Genomic DNA, 6,000 nt, shown 5'->3' on the forward strand with positions numbered 1-6,000 from the left:
GCCCTGCGCTGGCTCCCCCAGAGGAGAGCTCGAAGCCCCTGGAAGCCTCCCCGCCTCCTTACCCGTCACGGCCCATAGCTAACGACCGACTGCTACAGAAGTACAGGGCTCAGCTCCCTTCCGTGGAGATAGGACAAAGTCTGAGACACAGTTCACACGCTGGTGCTCCCCGCAGGATGGGAGCTCCTCTTTAATACATCCTTGCATCCAAATCCTTGGCTTGGAACCCACCCCACGGGACCCGGATCACCAGAGCCCAGTTAGTGCTGCCATGCGGTCGGTGTTTCACGAACGCAAGTGACCAAGGAGCTGCTGCTCCCAAGGCAAAGCCAGCTTCTCACTCCACACACCCTCCCGGGGGCTGCTCATCCTCTGTCGTGGCGGAGGGACTCTCCTGCCTCGCCCTGGGCTCTAATATCTAGCTGCCTCCTGGATATTCCTCCTGGGTATCCCGCCCCAGACCCAGCACATCCCCAAACTGACCCCAACATCGTCATTCACTGGACAGGCTGCAGACGGACGGGGGGAAACATGGAAAGAATCCGAATTCTGATTCTACGGAATTTAGGAGCCTGGAGCCACCCAGTATTCAAAACTTCCTCGTTCCAAGGCACGTTATGTCCCCTTAAGCCTTTCCTTTTTAATGAAGCATAATTGTGTAAATTTAAGGTGTACAACATGTTGATCTGATCTCCAGAACTTGTTTATCCACAGAGTTGCAAGGTTGCGCCCTTCAGTGTTATCCTCCCAATTTCCCCACCCAGCCCCTGGCAATCACCATTCTATTCTGTTTCTAAGTTTGTTTTTTGATTCCACATCTAAGGGAGATCATACAGTACTTATCCCTTAAGATTTAAGCAATTTGCTGGGGCACCCGGGTGGCTCAATCGGTTAAGCATCCGACTCTTGGTTTCAGCTCAGGTCACGAGCTCACGGTTCGTGGGTTCGAGCCCCGCATTGGGCTCCACACTGGCAGTGAGGAGCCTGCTTGGGATTCTCTCTCTCTCTCCCTCTCTCTCTGCCCCTTTCTTACTCTCTCTCTAAATAAATAGGGTTTCTGTCACCTGATAGTATCTGAATTCACTCACACCTCTGCTCTTAGTTTACAATCCCAGTGGATATGCTAATGAAGGAGGCGCACAACGTTGCTGGGGCGGAGGGGGAGCATTGGGGTTGCAAGAACAGCGAAGAGGGTCACCTAAACTGAGCCGTGGGTCTGGAGATGGTGGGGGAAGTCTTCTCCCAAGAGGTTAGCATTAGTCGGCAAAGGAGAGTGAGTTGGGCTGAAAAACAGAATTTGCAGGTAGAAGAAAGAGCACGTGCAGAGGCTCTGAGGCTGGAAGAGTTTGTTCTGTTCCCCCCCACCCCCCTGCTGCAAAGTGTTGGGAACGGCCAGAGCAAAGGGGGCCTGTGCTATGGGGGGAGAGGTAAAGATGAGATTCTGAGATTATCAGGAGCCTTGAACGGGGTGCTCAGATTTCAGCCTGGGGGCAGCGGAGAGCCGCGGGAGGCGTCCAGCTGGGAGGTGAGGAGGCCAGAACCCCTGCGGGGGGAGGCCATGGCCTCAGCGTACTCATCTGCAGGATGGGGATAATATCCGCCACATATGGAAATGGGCAGGAATATATATATTAATGCCGGCAAAGGGTTTGATCCCACGCATGGCACGTAGGAAGCCTCCGATAATTTTAATTTTTTTTAACGTTTACTTATTTTTGAGACAGAGAGAGACAGAGCATGAACGGGGAGGGTCACAGAGAGAGGGAGACACAGAATCTGAAACAGGCTCCAGGCTCTGAGCTGCCAGCACAGAGCCCGACGCGGGGCTCGAACCCACGGACCGTGAGATCATGAACTGAGCCGAAGTCGGACGCTTAACGGACCGAGCCACCCAGGCACCCCAGCCTCCGATAACTTTAGAACGAAAGTAGCAGGAGAAGAGAAGGGGAAGAAGGACCAGGGTATGGTGGTTCGGCACCTACCCTCCACACTCGCTCACTGGCCGGCTCTGTGGGCTGCACCTCTGTGCCTCGGCTTCCCCATCTGTAAGAGAGGACCAACGGTAGGATGCTGGAACAGCATGCTGTTCGTGGGGAGTCAAGGTTCTAGCACCTGGGCACTATAAACTCCGGGAGAGTATTTGTTAGGGACCCTTCCCTCCTCGACTGTCCCCGTGTGGTCTGCCACCACACCCTTATTTACCCAGTGATGCTTTCCTCACTTGCATTACTTACACTTACTCCCATCTTTGCCTTGCAGTAAAATATACGTAACAGAAAAGTCACCATTTAAACCCTTTTCAACTGTGTGGTTCTGTGCACATTTCAACTGTGCACGTTCACACGGCGGTGCAAAGGTCACCGCCATCCGTCCCCAGAACTTTCTCGTCTCTGCCAACTGAGACTCTGCCCCCACGGAACACTGGCCCTCCACCCCTTCCCTCCGGCCCCTGGCTCCCACCATCTACTCTCTGCGTCTGTGGAAGGGACTCCTCAGGGACCTGCTGGGAGCGGAAGCCTGTGGTATCTGTCCTTCTGCGACGGGCTTGTTTCACTGAGCCCAATGTCCTCCAGGTTCACTCTGCTGTATAAGGTGTCAGAACGAGCTTCCTTTTCAAGGCTGATTGATATTCCATTGCATGACGGGCACCTGGGTGGCCCGGTCGGTGGAGCGTCTGACTTCGGCTCAGGTCACCATCTCACAGCTCATGAGTTCGAGCCCCGCGTCGGGCTCTTTGCTGACAGCTCGGAGCCTGGAGCCTGCTTCGGATTCTGCATCTCTCTCCCTGCCTGACCCTTCCCTGCTTGCACTCCCTCTCCCTCTCTCTCTCTCCTCTCTCTCAAAAATAAAATAAACATTAACAAAATATTCCATTGTATGAATGGGCCACGTTTTGTTTGTCCGTTCACCTACTGACAGACATTTGACGCCTGCTATGAACATGGGTGTGCAGATAAATCCTCGATCCTTCTGCATCCCAGAAGTGGATTGCTGTGGATCCTACGTTACCTGTGTGTTTAAGTTCTGAGGAGCGTCCAGACTGTTTTCCACGGCGGCTACACCATTTGACCCACGATTCCACTCTTGCCCCGTAGTGCATTCTCCACCAACAGCCAGCCTGGTCTTAGGACAGAAACCGTCCATCCCCCAGGCACAAATACTCCATCTCACCTACTAGGCTCTGGGATTAGCGGTGCCCAGCACAGGACATCGGCCTTCCTGTAGTTTATGGTTGAAATCGAGGCAGCAAATGATGTAAAGACACAACTGATAGCAAACTCAGGTGGTGATAACTACAAGGGGGAGAGAGACAGAGAGCGAGGGTGGCAGAGATCCCTGGGGGTGAGGATGTGATGCAGATTTTAAAACAGGGTGGCCAGAGAAGTTGTCGCCGAAGTGAACGTTTGAGCAGAGGTCAGAAGGGAGGGGGCCAGGTGGGTATCTGTGGGAAGAGTGTTCTAGGCAGAGGGCACAGACCTGTGCAAAGGCCCTGGGGCAGCGCTGGGTCTGGTGTGTTGGGGGAACAGGGAGGAAGGTGTGTGTGTGTGTGTGTGTGTGTGTGTGTGTGTGTGTTTGGAACGGAGTGAGCCAGAGGACTCAGACCCCTTCCCCCCAGCTCCCAAGGTGGGAGCCCTGGGGGACCTGACTTGGGTGCTCACGGGCGCCCTCTGGTGGCGTCTTCAGGGAGGACAACCCGTGGGGTTCAAGAAGGGGGATGGAGGGTGCAGGGGGAAAGGGTTAGGGTTAGGGTGTGGGTACCAGGGTGGACTGTGCTAGTCCCGCTGAGGAATGACAGAGTGAACTAGGATGGGGACCGAGGACTTGGGGAGAAGAAGTGTTCAGATGCCGGATGGACGCTGCACGGAGAACTGAGAGCATCTTCTCGGGCCTGGCGGTGAGTGGCAGGGGGCTCCCCGGATTATTTGGGCCTGTGCAATGCGAAGGGAGAAGCCTCCACTGGCCCAGAAGGCAAAGACGACGCCGGGTCAGACGGAGCGTGGCACACGGGGCTCTTCCGCGACCCTCCGGCGTGTAGTATTTTCATTCCTATCAGATCCTGCTGTTTGATTTTGTTCACAGCGCTCAGTGTTACCTGCAATTATCTTTTTTTTTTTTTCAACGTTTATTTATTTTTGGGACAGAGAGAGACAGAGCATGAACGGGGGAGGGGCAGAGAGAGAGGGAGACACAGAATCGGAAACAGGCTCCAGGCTCCGAGCCATCAGCCCAGAGCCCGACGCTGGGCTCGAACTCACGGACCGCGAGATCGTGACCTGGCTGAAGTCGGACGCTTAACCGACTACGCCACCCAGGCGCCCCACCTGCAATTATCTTTATCGTAACTCCCGCCCTCCCGGCCCAACCGCCGCCCACCCCACCCCCCAGCGTGTTTATGGCTGGTTTTCTACCACTCGACTGTCACCTCTCTAAACGAGGGCAGAGATCTTGTTTGTTTTACTTAAGGCCACATCCGCCACGCAGCAGGCAAGATAAGAGCCCGTCCAAAGATGTTCCCTTCCTCATCCCTGGAACTCTGAATATGTGAGATTGCCTGGCGAGGGGCATTAAGGTCGTTAATCGGCTGACCCGGAGATGGGGAGATTATCCTGGATTATCTGTGTAATCCCAGTGTGATCACAAGTGTCCTTAAATGTGGAGGAGGGAGGCCGGGGAGAGAAAACCAGGGAGAAGGCAGCGGGAGAAGGCCTTGGCTTGACGTTGCTGGGATGCATAAGGCGGCCTCTAGAAGCGGAAAGGCAAAGAAAAGGATTTTCTCCTAGAGCCTCCAGAAGGAAGAGGAACCTTCATTTTTGTTTAGGCAGACAGTTTTGGACCTACGACCCCCCAGAACCGTATGATAATAAGTGTGTTGTTTTGAGCTACCAAGTTCATGGTGATTTGTCACCGTAGCAGGTAGGAGGTGGATACACTCAGCTTGGCACCTAGTAGATGCTCAATAAACATTTGTTAAATGGATGATTGGGAGGTGACTGCAGGGCTCAGAACCGGAGATAGTATAGTCAACCTTAAATTAAAGGGGTTGCCAGGCAGTCAGGAGGGGGCTGGTGATCTTGGAGTCAATGGGGGGGACACCTTGGGGTTGGGCCAGCTCCTCAGCACTGGGCACGAGGGTGTGTGGACTTCGAGGTCGGAGCTGGCAAAGGCCCTACATGGGAACAGTCCAGAAACAGGAAAGGGGTGGAGGTGAGGGGCACCTGGGCCTCTCAGTTGGTTGAACGTCTGACTCTTGGTTTCAGCTCAGGTCATGATGTCACTGTTCATGAGTTTGAGCCCGGAGCCCTGCATCAGGCTCTGTGCTGGACAGCTTGGAATCCTCTCTCTCTCCCTCTCTCTCTCTGCTCCTTACCTGATCTGCTCTAAATAAATAAATAAAACTCAAAAAAAAAAAAAAAAGTAACAGGAAAGGGGGTTTCTTGATCACCGCCCCATCCCACAACTGCTGTTTTCACTGCATCCCAGCGGCTAAGGTGTCTGAGGCGTGTTCTTGTGCTTCTGTCCCCCTCCCCCCAAACCTTAAAACTTGAAATAATTTCATTGTAAAAAAATTTTAGGGTGGTTTGAGGTTTACAGAAAAATTGAACAGAAAATACAGGGATTTCCCATAGTATGAACATCTTGCATTAGGGTGGTACATTTGTCACGGCTAATGAGCCAACATTGATGCATTATTATAAACGGAAGTCTGTAGTTTACCTAAGGTTCACTGTTGGTGTTGTATCATCCTTGGGCTTTGACAATGTATACAGACGTGGATTCACTGTTACAGAATTATGCAGAATAGTTTCACTGCCCCCCAAACCCTGGGTTCCGCCTGTTCATCCCTTGGTCCCTTCTCCAGAGCCCCTGGCAACCACTGATCTTTTTACTTTCTCCGATTTCGTCTTTTTCAGGACGTCATATAGTTGGGATTATACAGTATGTAGGCTTTTCAGAGTGTGGTTTTGTTTGTTTTACTTAGCAATATGCATTTAAGTTGCC

Source organism: Felis catus, chromosome A2 (genome assembly GCF_018350175.1).
Source record: "Felis catus isolate Fca126 chromosome A2, F.catus_Fca126_mat1.0, whole genome shotgun sequence".
NCBI classification, from domain to species: Eukaryota; Metazoa; Chordata; class Mammalia; order Carnivora; family Felidae; genus Felis; species Felis catus.